The sequence below is a fragment of the Toxorhynchites rutilus genome, chromosome 3, assembly GCF_029784135.1.
Source record: "Toxorhynchites rutilus septentrionalis strain SRP chromosome 3, ASM2978413v1, whole genome shotgun sequence".
In the NCBI taxonomy this organism is placed as follows: Eukaryota; Metazoa; Arthropoda; class Insecta; order Diptera; family Culicidae; genus Toxorhynchites; species Toxorhynchites rutilus.
Window position 1 is genome coordinate 62,777,511 of NC_073746.1, and position 26,651 is coordinate 62,804,161.

General features: G+C 38.1%; 1 protein-coding gene across 2 annotated transcripts in view; it reads right to left on the reverse strand.

The window, feature by feature from the left end:
• The window catches only part of LOC129775040 (protein kinase C and casein kinase substrate in neurons protein 3), a 116,116-nt gene that overhangs the window by 36,670 nt on the left and 52,795 nt on the right, over positions 1-26,651 (reverse strand). For both annotated transcript variants that reach the window (XM_055779215.1, XM_055779214.1), the window contains exon 2: positions 2,772-2,867. The gene's annotated coding sequence lies outside the window, so the exon portion shown is untranslated. The remainder of the gene's footprint in view (positions 1-2,771; positions 2,868-26,651) is intronic.

Genomic DNA, 26,651 nt, shown 5'->3' on the forward strand with positions numbered 1-26,651 from the left:
ATAATCGAATCATATATAATCGAATCATATATAATCGAGTTTGTATATAATCGAGTCCGACTTGCACGAGGCACTAGGTTAACAAAGAAAATATTGATTAAGTATGTTACTCAAACTGAATTGTAACGATCACGCAGGAACTGTTCAATCACAAAGAAATGTTCGAATAGTTTCACAGGAACATTTTCAGTTGATTTCAATATTCCGGACATATTCTTCAGGTTTGATTTAACGTTCGAATTAACATCTCAATAGAACTACTATCTTCAGCGTTTTTCTCAGGTTTTTCAACACTTTCTAGTATATCGGTATCTGGCATCAGATCACAGCAAATCACGTTTTGGTCCTTTTTGCACTAATTATTAAAAGACATTGAGCAATCGAACGGTATTATACCGTCGACATCGCTCACGACACATTAATTATGCCAGCGGAATATCACTCCCGTCCATGTTGGTTGTGCTTTAAAGTTAGGATTTCCCAGTTTCTGGACAAATTCTCAAGCCATATCCCGAAGAATAGAAGAGGGGTAAATTATTTTGTCTAGCTTGACAAGACAAAAATTCATTGCCCGCTCCAGCTTCTCGATTCTGACCAACCTTATATGCTTTTGGTTTAGATACAATTTTCCATTCCGATTCCATTTTTACTTTAGTTTGAGTAGTGTTGATACCGCACTTTGTGCAATACTGAAATTATTTGCAGCTTCAGACCCCTTCCGTCCATATTTTTCGACCTGCTCGATGATGCTCAAACCTTGCGCAATGATTAGCGTTTTGATTGTTCGCTTGAAAGGTTTCTCGTGGTTTTCTATACTTGAAAAGAAATTGTTTGATGACACGAACACTCCGTCTTCACTTTCAAGGGCAATTGAAATCTGAGGTAATAACGCACAAAAACATGTACGCGAAAATCAATCGAGTTAGGGAGGTGAAAATCCATGGAAAAATGAAGCAAAACACATCGAGTAAGAGAGGCATCGAGTTAGGGAGGTATCGTGTTATGGAGAGAAGAATGCTTGTAAAATCGAAGGTGCCATGAAATCCATCGAATTAGGGAAAATATCTAGATACAGAACATCGAGTTAGGGAGAGTTGACTGTATTGCCCATCGTTAGTCACAACTTGTTCCCATCTTTCTAGCAATTCACGGATCCCTATGCGGAAATAATCGGCAGGTTTATCGGCTAACCACGAATTGATCCATTTTTCACTTCATCGAAATTGGAGAAGTGCTGGTCAACCAGGCCATGTTGCATCGATCGAAAAAGGTGGTAATCGGACGGACCAATGTCTGGAGAATATGGCGGGTGGGATAGGAACTACTATTTCAACGTTTCCAAGTATGTTTTAACCGGTTTCGCGACATGCGGCCGAGCATGTGTTGCAAAATAACTCGTATTGTGGCCGCATCAATTGTCGACGGTAGAGGTCTCCCGTTCTTTTATGCCGTTGGAGCAGTTGTTCGCACGTGAAAAAACTACGTTGGACGTCTCGTGGCTTCAATTTATACGGCAGCCAAAGTCCTATCTTTCGGATCATTCCCATTGCTTTAACCGATCGGATATGGTTTGCTGAGCTACTCCAAGTGTATCTGCATGTTCTTGTTGCGTTTGTGACGGATCTTGATCGAGTAAAGCCTCCATTAGCTTTCCAAAGAATGTCTGGAAATTTGATTCACTGGAATAATAATCAAGTTACGCCATCTGTTGTAAAACCGAAGAAACGGTACACCTAATATAATTATCATGTAATAACGAATGCATTTTCAGTCACCTTCAATGCAAAAAAACTTGGCTCTACCCAAAGATCGTAATGCAGGCATTCCGGAAACGTTTAGTGTCTATGCAGAGCCATCAAGTAATGATACCGACAACAGCAACCACAGCCTTTTTTCGGAACGACGATGTAAAAAGAGAGACAAGAATGTTGTTCCTGTGTTATCCCATCTAAAGTTCCAATCCCCGATGTGAAATCTGACATGGATTGTCCCAGTCCCAGCCACGTGGGGGCGCCCTTCTCTCGCAGCGAAGGGGGGCGATGCGAGAACCACTTTCCGGAAACATCAGCTTCGGTGACATTGACAAGGATCCGGCATAGTTGTGACACTTGAAAGCGCAGCATCATCATCAATGGGATAACAACCCAGCGAAACGGGCAGATGTTTGCTTACAAGGACATTTGCAGTTAGTACTACTAGTGAGTGATGCGCTCGATTGTCCCACTTATTGAATAGAGGCTATATCGCTATATTATTACGTGTCATAGCACTGTTGGAGGAATTGAATCTCGTCTCATTTTGTCGTTCCTCGAAAGATGTACACTCACTCTGTGGGCCACTTATCCTTCGAAGTTGGTTCGTCGTTGTATCGACAAGGGATACGAATTCGAGAACAAGAGCAAACTAAAAAAGCTACGGTCTTAAAAATGATATTTATAAAAATTGGTTGGAATGAAAATTTTATGTTCCAATTGCCACGGGGAAGAACATTTAGCAAAAAAGCGTTTACGTTCTTAGAATACTTCTAGAAATTTTCGAAAAACTGTTTTCGTTCATACCACAATCACTTGATTTAATTCAACGACACTTTTTGTATGACTGTTTAAGTGGATGCGCCTTATTACAAGATTTTGTATTCTGCAGATTTTGTCATTGACATGTGGACATGAGTTCATGATATTTGAATTTATTATATGAACAGGTGTAGAAGACGAACCCTTTGTTTTTATTGCATGGTTGGAATCTGAAATTTCTTAAAACTACTTTCTCACCTTCAGTCACAGGCAATCATCATGACCTACATAACAAGGCTCCCCCTGTGTGTATGTACAGTGTATCGTTATGGCTGCTTCTAGATGCTAATTTATCTGGAATGAAGATACAAAATGTAAACAATTAGATCTGTGAGCCTCGGCATACCATAAACAAACAGTTGAAAGCTTAGATTGTATCAGGTGAATGGCCCCAATTACCCATATGTGTGAAATGTTCAACACGTCAAACGGAAACAAAACGCGACCTGCAGCGGGGAAAGGGGAACACCATTTACAAACAAAAGCAAACGTTTTCATGAAGAGAGAGAGATTCATCGTCGTAAAAATAGAATTGGCACTTATCGGTGAGCATACACCGAGGATTTAAATTAGCATGGGTATGAACGTTACATGGGTTTTACGTTCGTAAATTGATGAAGAAAGCAAATCTCATTCTAATGAATCATATATTGACTCGGCTGGAAGAAAACAATAATTTGAGCAAAGGTCAACGTGGTTTAATTAGTCGATGATAGCAATGCAGCGCCACGAGAGAAGATGAACCTTGTGTTGCTAATGAAAAAGTATTCATTGACATAGTAAAGAATTGCATACTTGTACTATGTTCACAATTATCCCATGAAAATGTCAATTCACTGCTGGTAACATTGACTGTGAAAATTCAGACATCTAGAGACAAGTGGTAAAAGAGATGCGCTGAACGTGATCAGCGATCAGCTCTTCCCCAAGGGCATTTTCCAACCACAATCGGTCGTTAATTTCCCCACCAACGAGAATCTGTAAAGCTATCTAGGAAGATCGTGATTGAACCATTCATTGCTTCTTATCGCCATCGCGCGTGTTATAGATGGCGCTGCACTTCGCGGCGTGCCTTGCGGCATCATCATCATCTTGATGGTGGTTTCTATGCACCAACATAACACCAACACGCAGAACTGAAGAAACCATGCTGTCTGCCGTAACAAAATGCGGTTGTGCGGATTTTCACACCTTTCCTACATCCGTACTGGCGGCAAGTACGGCTAAACGAAGCGATTCCGCGGTGTGTCACTGCAGACTTTTATGACTGGCGCTGCGGAGTGCGAAAAAAAGTATGACATTTCAGCCGATGGTAGTTGAAGAAGTTCATACGAACCCGCTATCGGTGTTTCATGACTATTTTTCTGGAGGAAAATTTATTTCAAAGTTATCCGTATCGGGTTTATGGTTGGCAGAAGAATTACAGCAACGGAACCGATACCTAAAATTTGCATTCGCTTATTTTGAAGATGAAAAATATAAGTGTGTTGTGGAAGGGTTATTCTCCAAGGTAAATCACCTGAAGGAAATAGAATAAATCGGAAACGATGAACAACTGATATGAAACACAATTACGCTGAGAGAGTAGCGCACTTGGACGAGAAGATGATTGACTCCAACAAATTCAAGGGGAAATCATTATCATATGACCTTAGCTCTAATCGTCCGTGTAACGCGCAAACCGTTGGTCAATGGACCATTCATCTTCATTTAATACATGGGAACAGAGAGAAGCGCCATGCTGATTATTCCGAAGCGTAGCGTTTGGACGAGCTAAAGGGTGTGTCACATCAAATTGCATCACGGAAAAAACGCTGTAGAAATTCGCCCAGTAGACCGATCCTTTTGAAAATTTTAGACAGTAAAATAAAAACTATTAAACAACTTTTGGCATTTTCTTTTTATTCATACTTCGAGCCCAAGCCCGTATGCTCGCACCTTCCTCTTTACCCCGTCCATAAGGTTCTGTACAACGTCAGGTTGTAGTTTTTTTTGAACAGAAATCCATTTTCTCTTGAAGTCCGCCTCCGATTTGACAACTTTTGGGTTCTTCCGGAGGGCCTGCTTCATAATCGCCCAATATTTCTCTATTGGGCGAAGCTCCGGCGCGTTGGGCGGGTTCATTTCCTTTGGCACGAAGGTGACCCCGTTGGCTTCTTACCACTCCAACACGTCCTTTGAATAGTGACACGAAGCGAGATCCGGCCAGAAGATGGTCGGGCCCTCGTGCTGCTTCAATAGTGGTAGTAAGCGCTTCTGTAGGCACTCCTTAAGGTAAACCTGCCCGTTTACCGTGCCGGTCATCACGAAAGGGGCGCTCCGCTTTGCGCAAGAGCAGATCGCTTGCCACACCATGACTTTTTGGCAAACTTGGATAGTTTCTGCTTGCGAATCTTCTCCGGAACGCTGAATTTGTCCTCTGCGGAGAAGAACAACAGGCCCGGCAGCTGACGAAAGTCCGCTTTGACGTAGGTTTCGTCGTCCATTACCAGGCAATGCGGCTTCGTCAGCATTTCGGTGTACAGCTTCCGGGCTCGCGTCTTCCCCACCATGTTTTGCCTTTTGTCGCGGTTAGGAGCCTTCTGAACCTTGTATGTACGCAGGCCCTCCCGCTGCTTGGTCCGCTGGACGAATGAACTTGACAAATTCAGCTTATTGGCGATATCCCGGACCGAACTTCTCGGATCACGTCTAAACTGCTTAACTACGCGCTTGTGATCTTTTTGACTGACGGAGCATCCATTTTTGCCGTTCTTCACCTTCCGGTCGATGGTTAGGTTCTCGAAGTATCGTTTTAGTACTCTGCTGACCGTGGATTGGACGATTCCCAGTATCTTACCGATGTCCCGATGTGACAACTCCGGATTCTCGAAATGAGTGCACAGGATTAATTCACGACGCTCTTTTTCGTTCGACGACATTTTTCCAAATTTACTAAAAATTGACAGTGAAGCATGGCCAACGTGATCTATACACTCTTATCTGATTACAAGCGGAAGCTGAAGATATAATTCCTAAAAATTAAATTTCTACAGCGTTTTTTCCGTGATGCAATTTGATGTGACACACCCTTTATCAGTTGAAATAATCACCTGTTTTTGTTCAAACAACAAATATTGCAGGATCAAGGTTCAGACTCGAAACAGGAATGCGATTCCCGCTACCCAAGCTGGTAAAAACCGGCAGAAGAAAGTGGTTTTCGACTGATTCACCTCTACCACCACGAGATCAGCACAACCAAATATGCGTAAATTATGCTGCCCGACTCAGCACGTGATACTTTGTGACACTTTCACAAACGCGGGAAGAGCTGCGATCATCCGTTGTATATAAGCGTGAGGGAAGTGGACGTTTGGCAGCATAATTTGTGTTGTTTTTACTTTCGCTAACGAACCCGGCGACAAACGCGACAACATGCCAATCTTGCGAGGGGTTTGATGGGGTTAGGTAAAGTAACGGGGATGCTTCTTGGAGGTCCAGCTAGCTGGGATAGATGACTGACGAAGTCAAAACGGTGCGTCGTGTGAATGCGGAAACGTTTTCTGTCCGCGACTAGATATCGACTAATCGGATACAATCAATCTGCAACAACGATAACGATGTGAACGACGGAGACAAATCTTAATCGACCCTAATTGTAATCGTCGTTGGTGCAACTCGAACGAGGAACATAGGCCGGCTGCAGTGGACATGATTTTCCTTGGCGAATTTTTGTATACACGGTGAACTGAAGACTATTCTTATTTGATTAGCGAGGGAACCCCAGATTCTAATGACAGATCTTCGACGTTATCATACTGATTAATCATCCACCAGTGTTACGAAACATAACGGGTGTGCGCGTCTATAAATAGGAAAGCTTGCCTTCAACACAGAAAAATATTAGATTCTTTTTTTCAATTTGAACTAGTAACATGTCAGGTGTGTAAACAGAAGCTTACCAGTAGTGTTTTAAGACAACAATATCGTATCAAAAATGTCACAATGTGAGGATGGATACTTGTATACAAATCACCATCATCACGAGTGAGAGCTTTTATCGGTGTCAGCCGTTATTGTGCCAGAAAATGGAGACATTCGAGCGACAATTTACTGTTTTAATTCGAAGCGTTTTTAATTCGAAGAAATCTGCAACTGAATCGCATCGAATGATATTCGATACCTATTGTGATATCGCTCCTAGTGAAAATGGTTTCAATGCATCAGTTAACATTTTAGTAGCGAAGACAAGGAGCACCTCGGAAAAGGACTAGCAGAATCATTGGGCGTAACCCGCCAAGCCGTTCCGATCTTTAGGATGATCCAAAACCACAGGAACTGGGTTCCATACAAATTGAAGTTTTTATATCGTATTTTCTCTGGGGATGAAATGTGGACCTATTACAACAATCCTAAGCGTGTAAATCCACATCCATGATTCGAAGATTGGTGGGATCAACTCGGCGTTGTATGTTATCAACGGATGAAACAGAAAATTGGAAGTGTTCTCATTTTTACATGCATTTGTCCTGTGCATTCCTGTGCCTAGCTATTCGTGCCACCGATAACAAGCAACTATGTTATTGCTACTTCGGCATTCATCGTCAACATCATTCGTTCATCAGTCATCCTCATTCTTAACGCTCGTCAATTCATTTCCAGTCAACTCAATTCTAGCAAATGGTTATTCTAATTGACGTGACGAATGAATACGAATCTGCATCTTCATTCAACCTGACTTCAGTCCACCACTACTACTCCACCCTGAAATGTGTCTTTTTGTCCGCGTACGCAATGTCATTTTAAAGTGAAACGAAAACTTGATTTCTGATGCATTGTTACCTACCGTGAACATCGATACATGCACAACATAAATAGAACACCAGGTATATTACTTTCCGCTTTTTTCATGTAGTGGCAGGCAAAGAAAAAAATAAAAAAATTATTTCAACATGGCAGTTTTACAGTGTTTTTGAAATAAGCTTCTTTGTATTGGAGAGTGTTTGTATCACATAGGGTTGTATTATATCTGATATTCAATTTAAACTGATACATGCATAAATGATACATTAAAGAGAGCAAACGAATTCGGTCTGGGGAAGCCACATCAATATGCCGTGAAGTCCATTTGACGGTGAAGAATGAAATAACGGAGCGTCGTCAGAACAGTTATCGACGATATGGCCTGAATGATTGATTCATATTGACAGAGAAACTTTTTTTTTCTTTATTAAAGAGATCTTCAGCCGAAAGCCGGTTCAACTTTGAGGTAGAGAAACTGCTGAAGGAACAAAAACTGTGTTCCAAATGAATGTGAAGGCCGATGGCTTCATAATTCCCTGACTATCCTCAGTAGAACCAACCAACTTTCATCGTTGCATGAATCAGGTATGTCAGCTTTCGAGGAAAGCCGTGCTTGTCTATGACTCTCTGTGGTCGGTCGATCGTATCATATGCGTGGCTTTGGGACTTAGAGACTAGGGACATATGGTTAGAGAAGACGAAACACCAAATAAAGGAGTGCGCTCGGTGGATTTTTAAGTGTATCGTATGATGATACGACGTGATCAGGACAACGTCATTCTACGATGCTTAGAGCTGTGCCAACAATTCATGGTCGACATGTACGCGAAGGTAGAAAGCGAACGTCTGCCGTTGAACGTTCTAAGACACCATCAACAGAAGCGGCATGAGGAAAAAAAACTTGCGAGACGCTATCATAAGCAACGCAGACACAAACTCTGCTATTACGAGAACCTGTGATCAAATAAAAAATTGCCTCATACACCCATTTTGAGTTTGGTTAGTCGACAAAATACACCATGATAAAATTGATAGTGTAATTTCCTAGGAAATTTCGCATCAGTCTACTGATCAACTACTGGTATTCTGAAATCTGATCGAGTCAAAATTACCCGTACCGATCACAATTTTGCATTCTGTGATCCTTTCATCTCGAGCCCAACCGAGTTGTGCAAATGTTACACCCTTGCCACGCAGTTTGACATGGACAACATTGAGATTCATGTCCTATTTATGTGAACCGAAAATGGTAATGGATATTCGCTTTTAAAACAAAAATTAAATCTACTTTATCAAATATGTCTTCTATGTGACTATGTAAAAATTTTGAGCGAAAAGTGTGTCTGATGATTTTATTCTATGGCTAATTTTTTTGGTGGAAATGCAAAAAGTTTCATAAAAAAAACCGGGAAAAATTTATATGTAAGAACAACGTTTAACGGGTCAGCTAGTGTTTCTATAAATTATCTAGAATATTCGTTAAAACTTAATCACTGCAATATAAAATCGTTATCTGACACATTTTATTCAGTATTTTTCTTGCAGAAAATGTGTAGAGTATATTACATGGAATATATATTCTATATTTAAAAGTTGATTTTCATCCTCATTTTTTTTTATCTGGAAATGAGCTCTTTCCGCCTGAAAATTCATTATTATTTTCGCTTTATAATAACAGAACACGACGCTCAATGCCGTCAACGCGAATTCCAATTGGCCAAACTTCTCATTGCAGAACATATGGGTAGGTTTGCTTAAATTACTAATAAGAAAGTGTGCAGAATTATGTTGCTTTGTTAAGAATGTGTAACAATTTTCTGAATTTTGTTTATTCAAACACGTTTTTCTGTCTGTGTTTTCTTGCAAAATTGAAGTCGGGGAAGAATGGAGTTGAAAAGATGATACAAATTATACAAAAAATAGTACACCGGTAGTAAATGTCTAGCCATTTTGCACATATGTCGATAATTCGATTTTCTTTCTATATTTTCCAATTCAATCTATCATTCTAACTTGAGATTAAGCGGAGACAAACACAATAAAATAAAGACAGCTCAAATCTGATCATCTGTTCTCTTGCGATGATGAGTTGCTCTTATATTGTTATTGATTTCTTTTATTGCTCTTATATTATGTATAAATGAATTGTGCATTACAGGTTACCCTGTCCATAGAAAAAATTTATATAAAAGATAAAAATAGCAAAATAAAATGCTGCACATTCATCTAAACTTGCTGCTCATTACAAGACAAACAAGACAGGGCTTCGAGATTTCACACCGATAAAGGCACGCAAAACCACGTGCACGCAAACGGATGCTACTATCAGTAAATGTTTAATACCCCATCTTCAGCACAGATATGTCATTGAGATAACTGTAGGAACTGTTCCGTATATAACGAAGCCCCTCAGCTCACGCGAAAGTTTGTACACCAACTGAGGAAAAACTAGCGAAGACTCAAATCAATGCCATTTTCCAGTTCACATGCTCACACCGAACTAAATTACCATACCTACCTATACATACTTTATCGGTTCGTCGCCACCGTCGTTGGCATGGGGCATTAATTTTTCCCACATTAATCGCTCATGCTGGCAAGTTTTGCCTAATCTGGAACGCAGTTCACCCATTTTACTCTTCTATCGCTTGTATGCCAAAGTGAATCGTTCCGTTGAACACATGTTAATAGTACATGCAGTGTTAAGTAAACCTCTAATAGTGGGCTACACCAGCAAAACAGCGACGATGTGTGGTAGATATCGTGGCAAACACGTGTTAATGAATGCAATGCAGTTAGTTAGAGCTGTTGAATGTATATTTTGTTGTGAATACTTGTGTTATCGAAAACTAACCGAAGATTTATGCAACATTGTTCTTCAAAGTGTTTGCGTGGGTAGTTGTGTAATGAACATTCCGTGCTGTATCTCTAAAATTTTCTTTTGGTCCTTTATCGGGGTCTTTCAAAGTCTCCACTCGAGTCGGACTGTTACTCAACAACAACAAGAACCTATCATCGATTATGAAACACATCTTTACATATGTTGTTATTGCTCAATTTTAATACCCGTCTAGTGGTACTGGCAAGACCTGCGCACCCGTGAGGTCGATGCTTTATTTATATCACATTCTCACGTGTACCTAATTGACTATGTAATAACCATCTAAGCTCTAAAACCGTGTTCTGTGTAGTGTCGGCGGGGATCGCGCTTAGTGTAACGAAAAGCATAAAGGATAGGGGCAAAATTGCATACAACTTCTGGGCTCCACAGTGATCGACCCCTTGCTGAGTGTTTAGAAGAGCAATAAATCCCCCCACTAAGACTTGTTTTTATGTATTGTACCGCAACCTGTGTGCTCAATGCGATTAAGTGCGTTGTAATAAATCAAAAAGGAGCAGGGCGTGATGTGGAGAGGCAGTAAAATGAATCTAATTCAAACTGAGCATGTAATTACGGGGTGGACTGCCTCCGCTGCATCCGAGCCGCACTACTGGTAAGTGACTTATAGACGCAATGAGTGTGCTGTGTTAATCAATGTGCATTTCTTATCAGCAAAACACCTTTTAATCATTGCATCCAGTGTGAAGCGGCGTCGGCTAGGAAAATGCGTTTATTGAATGGGCCAAGTGAGTGATGATCGGTGTGCGTGAGGCCAGACCGTAGGGATAAATAATTAATAGATTAGCTAAGTTTTGTAAAGTCTGCTTACGTCTTGTTACTCATGTTGATTTTAACCTAATGCGTGTGTTTTTTTTGCGCTAAACGCAATGAATGGTATTAGCAGCGCTACTGCATTGCAGAAACGTGCTAGCGAGCAAACATTTGTTTAAATTATATAGTTTGATTACAATTCACCTGACATCAAGTGTATTGTAGTTACTGAAGGCGAGCAGTCTGCATTTGACCCAATTTTGCTAGATTGTTTCACTGATAAACCAATCTGTTGATGATTTTGCAACATATTGGAAACATCAAGTTGGATCTATTGCATAATTCGCGGTTGCCACACAAATCAATTCAAATAGGTGTATTGAGTACATCATTATTCAACAAAACTATAATTGTCCAAAGAATAGCAAATGATCCAGTTCTCAAAATATGTGTCTCACCATGTATGTCTTCGAAAATCCGTTTCCGACTACACACAAGCATTTCTATTCAGACATTCTCGGTCAAATAAAAATAAAATACATTTCAGGTGAACTCGATGGTTTTTAGATGATAGTTAATAATTTTCAATGATTTATTAATTTAGTAATTGATTAATTGACGGTTTCAGTTAGCATAATTATTCGATAATTATAAATCAATTGTAGCACGCGATGTGTTGCATGTTGCTCCGTCTTATTGAAACCAGAGCATATCCAAAAACTCTCTATTGTGATACAAAAATTAGTAGGGTGGTGCCCAAGACACAACCGAATTTCTAACGTAGGACTAGAAAATTATTGCCGATGAGAACAAAAATTAGAGAAATTTAAGGATGGATTCTTTAGTACAAATATTTAGTAGCCCTGACAAAGATCGATGAATGAATGTTTTTTTCAAAGTTTTGAGCAAATTGACAAATTATAAAATATATGTACCGGTGATTGCCCGCTGTCTAGAGCGAAACTGAAACGCTGAACATTTTGAATGTAGTAGTATTATATAATAATACTACATTTTTCACTTGCTTGAAATGCGCTGCACTTCGACGCCACTTTTTTTCAATGCTCAAATTCACGAAAATCAACTGATCGATTGGAAAAAAAATCACCAATAATGTTGCTACTCGTTTTTTTATGTCAATATACGCATTGCACTGAGCATCATCGCGAACGCTTTAACGCACACCCGATCACAGGCGCTTATATTTTGTTCCACAATCCACATTCCACATTTATGAGTCACTTTAGATATGAAAACAATGTGTGCGTATGATGCAAAAATACTGAAGCACTTTCCACCAACCATACGACATGAAAATCGACGCGGTGCTTCCATCGAACAATATTGCATCGCTGTTTGCGATATCCATCCTCATCCATTCTTCCTTTGTATGAGAATCGAACAAAACCTCTGTGTGTGATATCAGCTTGAGGAAAGAATGTTATCTGCTCGCTAGCTGGTACGAGACGAATTTAGTGCGAGACAGATTGAAAATTGCAAGCAAATGTATGGAACAATGGGAGTGCTTTCAATTTTTGTTTCAATTACAATTCAAACCGTTCAAAGATTAGTGAATCGTAGAAGATGGCATATCAAATAAAGCTTAGAGAACTTCCGATTCAATTGGTATGCAAATCATCAAAATTCAATAGTAGCGAAACTGGTTACTAACGTGAACATTATTTCATAAAAAAGCGACATGTTTTTTTGGTCTGAAACTCTTACAAAAAAAACGTAGTCCTACGTTGAAATCCCAAGAATTTCATTCCTGGATAGCTCCAGGCTAATAATCTGGAGCATTCGTCATTTTCATTCTGTATTCTTCATTTCAACCGTTTACAAGATGTTATATAGAGGAGTAGAGCTTTAGAATTGAATAAAACACAGATAAATGGTGTTAATTGCCACAAATTTCAAAGTTTTCAAAGTTAACTGATGGTCCGAAAAATCATTTTTCCCCCTTTTTTTTTTCAAAAATTCATAACTTTTTAAATACTGGGCCGACATATCAATATGAAGCCAATGAGCTAATTCTTTTTTTTAAAAATTTTACACTGGCGAAAAAATAGGTTCCTAGTTGCATAAATCTAGTCTATTCGCATAGGAATATGGAACGAAAAAAAACGAAAAACGAAATAATTTTGAAAAATCATAATTCAACAACAAAAAGGAAACACATCTCTGTAAAAATTCCTCAGCTTTAAAAAAAAATATGAAAATAAATATAACCATGTAAACTATAAAAAAACAAATACAAACCCATTTTTTAGCAAATGTGGCATTGTTTCGAAGAAGACTAACTCGTTGGCTTCAATTAGAAAATTTGAGAATCACTATTGTTCAGGAATGTAGATAATTTTCCTAGCCTAGTCCTAGAAACACGGAGAAAGCTCGCTAACTTTCGAGCTCTCGCTCAATTTGTCTAAATGGTCAGCTTGACCTATCGTAAAGCTTTTTCTCGCGCTTTTAATCTGACCAAGACTATAAATATTAAAGCGCAACGCAGAATCACTCTCTTCATCAGTCGGAAATACATACTGAAGTACTCAACGTCTATCGTGTTATCGCTGGAATATCAGACAGAGTTAAATTTCAATAAAAATCTACAAAACTGACCGCGTGTTTTAACACCATCGATTTTCGATTTCTTAACAACTATATCGATTTGGCATGGAATGACTGTATGTATAGGTGTTTTTTGGTACTTCGATTACCTTGAAGAATGTTATCTACCAAGGCGTCAATCCGTCTTCACATAGGCCCACAAAAATAGTCCTAATGTGTTAATCAGATTCAGCACGAGTTGTGTTGCATGATACCCCGTTTAGTTGAAACCACACCTTCTCCACATTAAGGGCATCCAATCGTGATATAAAAAAATCGCTGATCATGGCTCTGTAACGGTTATTTTTACCTGTTATGTTCTGGACGGCATCACTTTTGAAGTGAGAGCGAACCAATGATTACACCGGCCCGTAAAGCGCACCGAACAGTGACATCCTCAGGACGCAATGGTGTTTCAACAATGTCAGGATAATTCCCTCCATCCTAAATGCGACAGTTTCCACTTTTTTTTATCACATTTGTTTATTTCTGGCTCACTAGCATACTAGCTGTAACAGAGCTGAATTTTAATCGTGTACATGTCACATGTTTATCATATCTATAAATAGAACACAGTTGCCATTTTTCGGCGTAGGAGAATTCCTTCTATACCATATGGTACATTACACAGTAGCCATTTAGGCGTAAGAGTTTTCTTTCTGTCCTTCCATTATCCAGTTAGACCACCAGACAGCGGAGACAGCTGATATGATCATTATTGTTTTACTCACAGCACAACAGCCCGATGTTTTTCTTGTTGCAAGCAGAGCTTGCATATGGATAGAGAGAGGGCAGGATTCCGACACTGAATCGATCTCCATCGCTGATAATTGTTGCGCAGACGTAGTTATTCTGTAACAACACAAAGATGGTCAATGAGGGCCCTGAGTTTTGAACTCACGATCATCGATCGCTTACTAAGCGAACGCGCAACGAATGTGGCTACGAAGACCCCCCAGTTTCCACTTATTGGCGTTTCTATGAGGAACGATTATGTCACGCGTAAAATGGTTTAACGAACTGATCTATGGTTTTGGAAAAAAATCTGCTTTCTTCGTGTGTCAGTCTACTCATGATGAAATGGTCAATCAAACTAAACACAAAACAAGTCACTGCAGACGAAATTCATACCAATTCAGCATCTTTTCAGATTGCAGTGAAAACCACCAATTAGTTCGAATTAGACCTTTTTGAGAAGACATAAAGGTTATTGTATGACCAACAAGTAATCCATGCATCGGTAGATGGGCACTTCTACAATTAGAAAAAGTAAGTTTTTGTGAAAAATCTCGATATTTTAGATTTGTTCGATATTTATACAAAACCTATCGGAATAAACAATTTACTACATTTCATTTTTTGATCGATTATTTAAAAAATGGTATTAAAATTTTTAGTGATTTTGATTGTTTTAACTTATTTAGAATCAAATAATGAAATGTAGAAAATTATTTTAATTTTCAAATAAATTAAACAAAAATTCTCTGAAAAACCTATTTTCTAATTAAAATTCATTTCTCTCATAATTCTCAGTTTTCTCATTTTTTACAAAAATTCAGAAAGAAACATATGAATAGATCAATAACTCCTAAAAATACACAATAGCAATATTACAGAGACACGCATAGTCTGTGACGCCGTGCGCTAGTGATTTTGCGCGCGAGTACAGGAGAGTTAAAAAATATTTCTCAAATTAAAAAATTGCAATGACGTATTTTTTTAATCAAATTAAAAATTCATTTTTCTAAAAACGTATTTTTACAACAACCAACAAGTAATCCTTGCATCGGAAGAAGGGCACTTCTACAGAAAATGAGTTTTCTAACAAAAACTTTTTTTTTCTTTGAAACATTACTACTAATGTGTAACTCATAACATTTTTGTGTGTAATTTCTGTTCTGTGTGTGAAGAGGCTGGAGTGCTATTTTCTTTCTAAAACAGTAATTGTTGGTTCCGGTTTCGCATTGAGCCTAAAGCTTTCTTGATAAACTAGATGAGCAGATTCTTTCTAGCAATAAGCCATTACTTCCCACCACTCAACCATAATCAGAATTTTGAATCTGTTTGTGTCGACATTAGTTTTTAACCGAACGCAATTATGTAGGTACCTTCAAGTGGAAAGCAGCAGATTTCGCGTGCTTCGAGATGCTTCCATTTTCGTCTACCATTTTTCTTGGACCATCAAGTGCTTATTCATCCATTTAAGAGCGGCGGATACATTACTAAATTGATTAGGAAATTATTTCACCTGTAAAAAAGTGCCACACTAGCCGAGTACAGTGCACTGGAGAATAGTGCGCGCACCGATGGAAAAGAGTGCAATTTTGGTTTGAATTTCTCTTTCCGCAAATTGATGCATTGGATGGGGTAAAATAGGAAATAAAATTGGAAATACGAACTGACGGTCCCATCGGGGGGTAGATGGAGTAAATGGGAGCGAATGACCGGGTAGTGGGTAGTAAGCAGTAAAAGTTGAAAGCCTAATCGCGAGGAAAATGAACACTCATAGTTTAGTTCGGCCTTCTGGCAGATAGCAACCGAATTCCGGAGACTTATGGCGTTGGCGCAAACCAAGATGCAAACGAATCGTGCCGAGGAAAGGAATTTAACTCCCGAGCAAATCGAGAACAATATTATTCGCGAATTGATAGGCATTCGATAAAAGAAAAAAAAATCTATACACTCGTTCAATAACCTCGAACGAAACATGTCAAATTGTTAGTTGGCGCTTATTCGCAGATGATGAGTTCAGCTCTATGGAATGTACCTGACCAAACTGTTTATGACGTTGAATACTCACACACAAAGATACACCTGATAGGGGCTTTTTAGCAGATTACCATCAGACGTCAAAATTTACCGAAGATGCGGACTAATCCATCACGTTTTGTGGGTTTTCTATTCCTCTCATGATCAAACATTTCACTTTCGCCTTGATGATAAACTCTCGCGTGCGGTCGGTCTATAGCTCGGGTGCCGAAAGGTGGCCGCAGTGTCGAAAATATAATGCTAATAGCATTTATAACTTCAGGTCCGTCGTTTTTATTTTTTGTTTTTTTTTTGCAAAGCAGACTCGTGCTGCTCTTGATTCACTGCTAGTGGGAAGTCAATTCACGGTATTCGCACACCGAAACAACATTCCACGCTTCAAAACTCGCTGAGAGTAGCTGCTAAATTACCTTACTGATTGCGCTCTTTTCGTGCATTTAGCGATGTTATCATAATTTTTAAAACTGTTTCAGTGTAGCCATTCAATATCTTAAAAATTCACTCAAAAACACATCACATTTCGGAGCGTCAAAAAAGTAATTAAGATTTACAGACCGTGCGTGTTCAACCTAACAAAAAAAACTTGCGATAAAGCTTTGAAGGTCATATGTGATACGCTAATCTGGAAATGGTTGCCCTTTTTGTGTTTTGATGAAGCCGTCGTCGTATTTGGAATGATCGCATCACGTTTCAGCTATGCGCGATGATCTCATGAAAGCGAGGACCGGTTGCACCGTATCTAATCAAGAACCATCATCATCCACGAGGAAAATAATGTACGATAACTATCGATGATGAATTTATATTAATACTAGCTGACCCGGCAAGCTTCGTCCCCCCCAAAAATTGTTTATGTTATCAATACATTCAAACATTCACGTTATCTTACTATGAGCAAGTTCATCAGTCCATTCGCAGAACTGTTCATTGATTGATTTTCTAATCGACCCCGTTGAATTTACCTTAAAGAGGGGGGTGGAGAGTCCAACCACCATAGAATCATTTACTGCACCCTAAAACCTCCATATGCCAAATTTCGTTTCATTTGCTTGATTAATTCCCGAGCAATGTCGAAATTCGTGTTTAATTTGTATGACAGCCCCCCCTTAGAGGGGGGAGGGGTCTCAAACTATCACGAAAACCTTCCCCGGCCCCAAAAACCTCTATATACAAATTTTCATGTTGATCGGTTAAGTTGTTTCCGAGTCCATAAGAATCAGACAGACAGACAGACAGAAATCCATTTATATATATTTATATATATATATATATATATATATATATATATATATATATATATTTATATATATATTTATATATATATTTATATATATATATATATATATATATATATATATATATATATATATATATATATATATATATATATTTATATATATATATATATATATATATATATATATATATATATATATATATATATATATATATATATATATATATATATTTCTTTTTTCTTGTGCCTACCTTGATTGTTTTATCATTCAATTGTACTGGAAATCTTTTTCTGCTCCTTCTTTGGCAATTGGAAACTAATTATTATAGAGCATTCCAAAAAATGTTTTACTATCTAAATCTAAATTATCTAAATTACTCGAAGTTTCTCCTCAGTCTTCAGTCAAGTCGGCCAAAGTAGGAGTTAAGACAATCCTAAAAATGTAAAAAAAGGCAATGACTTCTCTGTTGTTCGTGAATGTTTTCCTGTCGATTTGTTTAATAAAATTTATTAACAATTTAATATAGTGTACCCAAAATAATTTTTAGCACATGCTTTGGCAACCCGATTTATTACATTAAATGAGCTTTAAAATAACAGAAACTATGCTACTCGCCCATACTGGTGTAGCATTTTGTGTAATGTATATGCTATAACAATATAAGAGCAATATGAGTAAGTAAAACAAATGACACATTGCAAATAAGCACGCATTAAAGCTTTTCGCATATTTTGCCACATACACGAGCCAGATCGCAAAGGGTATAGATTCACGTTTATGGTCTCCTCTGCTTACTCTTAGAAAACACTTTCCAACTTCATTTTGTTATGAAGTGTAATATTATCACGCATTTATGCAATAGCACCAGTGACGATGTAGATAGCGTGATCGTGTAAAACAGCCTTGCATTTCAGCCGGCCTTGGTTCGATCCCCGTTGACATCTTTTGGCCTTTTTTGGGTATAATCATGAGATGACGTTCAGTATGAGAGAAAAGATTTCTGCTCCCATACATACAAACATTTTAAAGCTTTTGAATAACTTTAACTCACTGCGAAACTTACATATGCGTACCTCTAATTTTCGAATTTTCCCTTTGTATTTTAAATATCATTGTTTTATGTAAAAAGATATGCAGAGTAAATTTTTTCGAATTTTTCTAATCATCTCAAATATTTTTCAAAGTATTCTATCATTCTAATTTGGATGAAGACAAGCTCAACGATATATAAAAGACGCAAAACTGATCAGCCGTTCTCCCGTGATGATATTTTACACGTACGTGAAGAAATCCCTCTTTTACATATAAAGATAGCACCCTCTAGTCCAAAGTCATGAAAACAATAAAAATCAAACACAATCAATAATTACGAAAACTAAATCCAAATTTCTGACAAGTGTAATATTTTTCCAAAATGTAACAACTAATTGTTTTTAACCTTCCTATACTCGCGTATAGGTCTGACAGATCGAGCATCAATGAGGTGGCTGAATTAAATGACTATTAAAACTGAATGAAATTAAATAAAAAATATTTTCTTGTGTTTTAAATACTAATAAGGCTTAAAAAACACAATAGCAATATCGCAGGGACGCGCACAGTCCAGAGTACACAAATTACGATTTACACGCAAGTATAGGAGTGTTAAATTGATATATCGATCATCTGAATCGGTTCAGTAGTTCAAAAGTTATGAATTTTTGAAAAAAATCATTTTTGGAAAAAAAAAAAAGTGGAAAACATTGATTCTTGTGATTTTTTTCTCGTTTTTATGTTATGAATTTTCAATATAAACCGATGTTTCAAAGAATAAAACTTTTTCTGCCTTTAGTCCAAAGTTATGGAAATAACAAAAAAGAAACACAATCAATATTTACGAAAACAAAATCAAAACATTTGGCAAGTGTAATATTTTTTTTGAAAAGTACTAATTGTCTTTAAATTGATATGTCGATCATCTCAATCGTTTCAGTAGTTCAAAAGTAATGAATTTTTGAAAAAGGCTCATTTTTGGAAAAAAATTATTTTTCGGACCACCCTAAAATGGAAATGCTCATCCTAACGAAAAAATGAAAAAAAACGGGTCCAATATTTTGTGCAAAAGAACAGAACTACAACTGTTCACGAAAATCTTACAACCACTGTATCGATTTGGCATGGAATGGCTGATGTAGGAGTGGTGTCTCAAATACGATCGAATTGTTGACGTAGGACTGCAAATTTAAATAGTTTATGGCTTCGAAAATTACTGAGAAGAGCGATTTCAGGAAGTTTGTTTTCCATATTAAAATAAAACAGACTAGAGCCAAAAATCTGGTGTCTGCCTGTTACTTCGAAGATAATTCTTAGCAAATGCTCGTTCTTTTGGTTCAATTTTGCAACGCTTTCCAAACATTTCGGTAACCAATGTAATAATATCTTCCAAAACCTCAATCTTGCCGGTATATTTCCTATAGACGAGAGTCTTAACGAAATACCACAAAAATTAGTCTAGAACTTTGTAATCTCGCTATCTATGCACCAAATCTATCTCATCTATCACCGTAGATTGAATAAATAACTCATTATGTTAGTTATGACGAAACAAAAAAAGAATCTACGTTAGAAAAAATGCATTTTTCAGAGAACAATGTTCGTTCCACCACCACCATTATCTCATATTTCTAAAAAACGAAAAACAACATTATATTAACCATTTCAATCTATTTCTGAAAATTATTAGATTCAGCGAGCGAGACAAGAATACAAATCGCAAATGACATTTTTATACTCTCGTCGGGTGCAATTTTCGTGCAAGGGCGGAGCTTGAGCTGCAAATGTTTCTTTAGACGTAGAACTACGTCTTTCAGGAAGGTGCCAAATCAGAAAACAGGTCACGTTTTTGTGAAATAAAGTCAACGTTGATAACTATTTTCAGAGCGAACAAATTCTGATACCTAGCACACCAATGGAATCGGAAACTCTCTAAGATTCGTTTGATATACTATACAGTACAATCCACTAATGCTCAAACAGTTTAAATTAATGAAAACTGGAAGCATTCTCATTTTCCGATACATTTGTTCTGCCGATTTGGGTGCATTCCCGAACAGAGCTGTCAATAACGAGCAAATGATACATTCGTTTCTGCCCGTTTTCAACATATTTGATTTAAATAAGCTATCCGCGATTTGAAGCCACAACACTTCTCGTTTGGTGGTCATCGAAGCAACATGGTTGTCGCAGAGCGTCGAGCGGGAGAGGATTGTTTTCTTGTCGGATGAAGGGGGAGTATGGAATAGAGTTTCTTTCCACAAGGGCCCTTCTCAGGGCTAGAGGCGGAAACCAAAAACAGAATAGAATGAAAACACAGATGCGAGTGAGCTAGCATACACAACGAGCGGATATCATTCATGCCTAATGGTGATTTCACACACATACACACACAGCTCGATACAAGGAGAGGAAGCCATCTGTATCGAGATGTGCTACGACAAAGAACAGCAGCATACGAGATTTTTTTGTGCTAGTGCAGATATGGAAGATTATCCAGAATTTTGGAATATAGATATACACTGCATTTATTTAGATAAACGTATATTTCATGAAAGTATGCTTTCAAATTCCAGCAGGGTAACCTTACTGTTGCATGTTGTGGGGTTCGAATACATCTCAAGCGGAATATAGGAGCAAAAGGGTTCATAGTTTGTGATCGATATCTGAGTGGGAAGGAGAAAGTCTGACGCGAGTTGAACCAAATAAACGAGAATTGCTGATAGCTTTCGACTCTACTCTACTTTTCGAGTCTACTGAAGTAATAAAACATTAAAAAAAATCGATGCATTCTAAGATAATGTACAGGGTTTTCCAACTTTAAATTCCGAAAGTAATTTGAAATAAAACACACTTAGAATTCGAATTTCGATGAAACTTTTATTTCAAATTAAAGTTTGGTTTATGCCATTATGTGTGAAATACAACATCATTCAAATGTCCACCTAGGGCTTCCTCGCACACCTTGATCAGGAACAGGTAATTTTCGATGACTTTTCGGCACATATGGGGCGGTATCTCGGTCATAACTTCACGAATGTTGTCTTTCATATGTTCAAGAGTTTGCGGAGAGTTGGCATAGACACGGTCTTTCGCATAACCCCACAAAAAAAAAGTCTAGCGGGTTCAAATCGCATGATCTGGACGGCCAATTGGCATCACCAAAACGCGAAATTATGCGTCCCTCAAATTTCGTTCGCAATATGATCATGTTCGGTCGTGTTGTGTGGCACGTGGCGCCGTCCTGCTGAAACCACATGTCATCCGTATCCATATCTTCAATTTGTGGCAAAAAAAAATCGGTTAACATGCGGCCATAGCGCTCACCATTCACAGTTACCGTCTCGCCGTCCTCATTTTCAAAGAAATACGGCCCTATGACTCCACCAGGGGGAAGGGGTTTCAAACTATCACGAAAACCTTCCCCGGCCTCAAAAACCCCTACATACCAATTTTCATGTCGATCGGTTCAGTAGTTTTCGAGTCCATAAGAATCAGACAGACAGACAGACAGAAATCCATTTTTTTATATATATAGATTTTGGTCCACAACTTCGTGTTTCCTTCTTTTTGGTTTTCTGGTATGGGACATTTCATATGGTACATGTACACTGACAGATTTTAGATAATTTTATTTCTTGATTCATTCTCGAGTTATGCAGAAATTTGTGTTTCATTTGTATGGCATAACCACATGCCAAATTTGGTTTCGTTTGCTTAACTATCGAGTAATGAAGAAATTTGTGTTTCTGACGAATAATTTTAATGTATTTTTCCCTTGAAGTTCATTAAAAGCCTACAAAATGACATCCTTCCCTTTTTTGTACGTTATTTCTTTTTATTATTTTCATATTCCACAATTTCATACAATTTTATATTTACAACTTACGAGAAGTAGTTCACTTCATCCTCTTGTGCGCTAGGGTATCCTTTTTCCTGTTTCCGCGAATCCTCAATTATCTTTGATTTTCTCGATCTACACAATTTCAATAATAATTTCTCTTTTTTTCTCTATTTTCAGTTTGGAACGTTGAACGGACTTGTCGTCGCCGGTGGACTTTCTGTCTGTCTTTTGAATTATCCGATGAAACTATTCTTTAATTATATTTTCCTAATCACTTTTTCGTTGATTCGAACTGTTTTGATTTGTATTTGTTCTTGTTTTTCTTCGCTCTCTTCGTACTGACATGGAGCAAGGATGCTATGATCGAAGGCACGATCATTACAACTATGTCGTTGTATTGGGTTTGCTACCCAGTGGTGTTAACAGACCTACTTTAGGAGGTTCCAAAACAGAGTTTCTTGTCGACTTTTGGGAAGGGAAACATTAGGTGAGCTTTGCTATATCAACAATAAAATTCCCGATTATTCGCGAAATTGGGTGGCAAAATCGCCGTGGATAACGGCCCAAACACAAAAAAGGTATTTATTGTACATTTATTTACAAACGGATCGGAACAACACTTCAAGAACATTGATGCCTTGGTCGAGGGATTTGGAGAACCAATTCGACATAGCTGAAAGAAATGGAAAATTTAACCCTACTTGCAGTAGAACTTCTAATCTAATCAAAAAAGAGTATGAATGGCAATATTGGAACACCACTTTTGCAGATTATTTACAATTATTTAGACTATTTTCAATAAAAAACACAATTTGAGTGTCAAAATGCACAAATATGCACAAATATGAATAAAGCATCACTGTTTTTTTTCTGTTCGTTGGGTAATTCTTGTCATATGCCATATGTCAAGTGTACTAATGCGTATCACTTACGATTCAGCTTCGTCAGACAATTTTTTTCCTATTTTGCGTATATGACTCCTTGTGAAGTCAGGCCTATCTTCCCTCACTTAGTTATCGATTCCAGCAAAGACAAATCAATACAAATTAAAATCACAGCTCCCGCCAACATGCATAATTCATTCCGAACACGTCCCTTAAAGTATTCCGACGAAATTATTCACCGCTGTTACGCCACCCCGTTTGCATGACGGATTATTCGGAGTGGCTTTGTCGTTGTATGTCATCCACATTCCTGCGACGGGCGATACAAATTTGCATTGCATTTGCAATTCTCAGCGTCATGCGTCCTTCTCCGGCGATCGATTACTCCACTAAATCGCCGCAATATCAATGCAGAATAATTGGTTTACCACTCTCTAGAGCGGAACCAAGGTGCGCCGCACAAATGCGCGGAAATTGAATGAACGCCGCCTCAACCCCATGAGACATGAATACCGACAATATTTCCGTCTCGCGTTGCATAATTAAAGTCCTTGCGTAAATTTGCTCTGAAAAATCGAAACATTCACATTGAACACGCGGTAACACTCCTGTTGCTCTGCTGCGGCTCGGTGGCGGCTGCAGAAAATCGAAAGTCAATCAAATCTCTGCGTGGCATCTGTTGAAAGCTGACCAACCTGAGCAGCACGAGCGTGAGTAGCATCAAGTGGATCAACGAAGTTTGCCTCTTCTTTTTTTTTTATTTCGCTATCAACTAATATACGTGGAACGTTAAGAAGAGGCATCCATCGGAAGTAATTGCAGCATTTCGCAGCTGAAGCTGAAAAATTTCACTTTCATTTGCGCAAACACACACGTTTGCGTTTGTTTGTTAGGCAATCACACGAAAACCAAAACAAAGCCCCGATGAAGTCAGGGTTTATTGACGATGCAAATGTATTCTAGAGACACACTGACGACGTGATTCGATGGCTCGCGAAATAGGTATGGGTATACCCGAAAAAATATTCGCCATATTGAGCAATTGTCTGATAGCTCATTACATTGTTTTCTTACTATCTTGTAACTGCTTTCCGAAACGATGCATTTTGATGTGAACAAATTATTGATCCTAAAAATTGTGCTCCCGTGGCCGAGTGGTTAGGATCAAACTCTATCGTGTCGGGGTTCGAATTCAATTCTCGTTCTGGTCGGAGAATTTTTCGTCAAAGGACTTTCTTCCGACTTGCACACGTACTCTACAGCTTACCACTTAGAATACATTCAAGACGTGTGATTTGACAAAAGAAATCTGAACTAAGTACTAAAAAAATGACGCAAGAAACATGGAGACAGCGAAAGCTCCTCTGGGAACGTTAGTGTAATTCAAGCAGAATTTTCCTCGAAATGTCTCGTTTTCTTATTTTGTAAATGATACTTGGTTGGTAGCTTCAGAAGAACTCATGATTCCCACCGTTTGGTAATTACCTGAAACAGAAGAAGTAAATAAAAAATAGATTAGCACCTTAGTCTCTATCTAGTATCCTTATAAGTCTTTTAGGTCTAATAAATTATTTAGCTTATTAAGCTTATATATTTATATATTTAGATATATTTAGCTTGAACTTGCGTAGACTGCACAATTCTTAGTTACATTTCGTGTTTTCAATTCAACAAGGTAAAATTTCAATCATTGTACTCTTTGAGTTACTTACTGAACTAAACTTTCATCACAAGATGTACAGAGTTATTGGGCCGGTGGCTCCACTCAATTATCCCTAAGGTTAGCCTCAAACCGTGGTTCAAAAGTCTGGACTTGAATCGGGACTTCATTCGCACCTTCTCCCGACGCATGTCCAATCACTGTTCGTTAGACGCGCTACTTTTTCGTTTTATTCATGCCGACAGCAATCTCTGCGTTTGTGGCCATGGTTACCAGGACATCGCACACGTTGTTTGGTCGTGCGAGTGGTATCTTGTCGCCAGATCAAATTTAGTAAACTCCCTTTGGGCCCGAGGAAGGCAGCCCAATGTGCCAGTGAGAGATGTGTTGGCTCGGTTAGACCTTGATTACATGTCCCAAACGTATGTTTTACTTAAAGCTATCGATCTTCGAGTGTGATTGTTCTTACATCCTTTTCGTCCTTCGCGAGCTTACATCTCGTCCTTACATCCCATCCTTTTCCTAATGAAAATGTGTCACCCTTTTAAACTCGAATCGACCGCGAGTAATCGGTTTCCTATTTTATTAACCATAGAATTAAGGCAACATGTTAATATATTTTAGTAAAAATGTAGTTAAGAGTCTGGCTCCTTTAAAAAAAATGTACATACTAGATATCCATAATCACGATCCGTTTTTGTGTCATTATTTTGTGAAAAAAAAGTTGTTTCCTAGAAGGATTTACGCTTTACGATATTTTTTATTTCAGCTTGGCCGCTACTTCGGGAACAAGAACACCTGAAACATGCTTGTATGGGTAACAGTAGTAGTAGCGTTGTATTATAGAGGCTTCAAAATTCTCCAGTTCATTCGCCTCTAGTCATGAAAAGACCAACTAGGAAAAATCATCAAAATCAATCATCATTCGGGCTTGGAAAAGGTCATCTGAGGAGCCTCAATGAACGCTATCGTCTGGTCGCTAGCCCGGTTACTTGTAAATCGTCAATGATACCGGTAATTTGTTTGATTTATTTATAGATGCCTCAAACTGCAATGTTAATACGCCCCTAGTCTCGAAAAAAGCCAATTAGAATATCAATCAATGGAGAATCCTGGGATTAAACCCGTAGTCGTTCAAGCGGTTCAAAAGGTCATAAGCGGAACAATGTTATGGCTACGGAGAAACATTTTTGGTACGCAGATCTCCTATCGGTAATGACAATTTCGTCACGCTGCTTAATTTGTAGCCTTGTCAACAGTCTGCATAAATGTGTGCGAAATCATATTCTCTCGCTAGGGTACAAGAGCCTTGTATCGTTAGTGTAGTAGTAGAAGTGTTAAATCATAGAGATTTTAAACTTTTGCGGCTTACTCCCTTATAGCATTGAAAAAAGCAAATTAGGCACACTGAAACTAATTATCGGCCTTTGTGTTCGGTTCCAAATTCAATGCTATTTTAACAAACCTGTAAAAACAATAATTTCTATACCACAATCTCAAATTGTTAGAATCTGTCTAAATCGACTGGTGCAAGGAAATCCATTAAGTTCCAAGAATATAACGTCAATTAATTCTAAATACTAGTTTTAAAACATGGAAAATTGTGTTTCGCA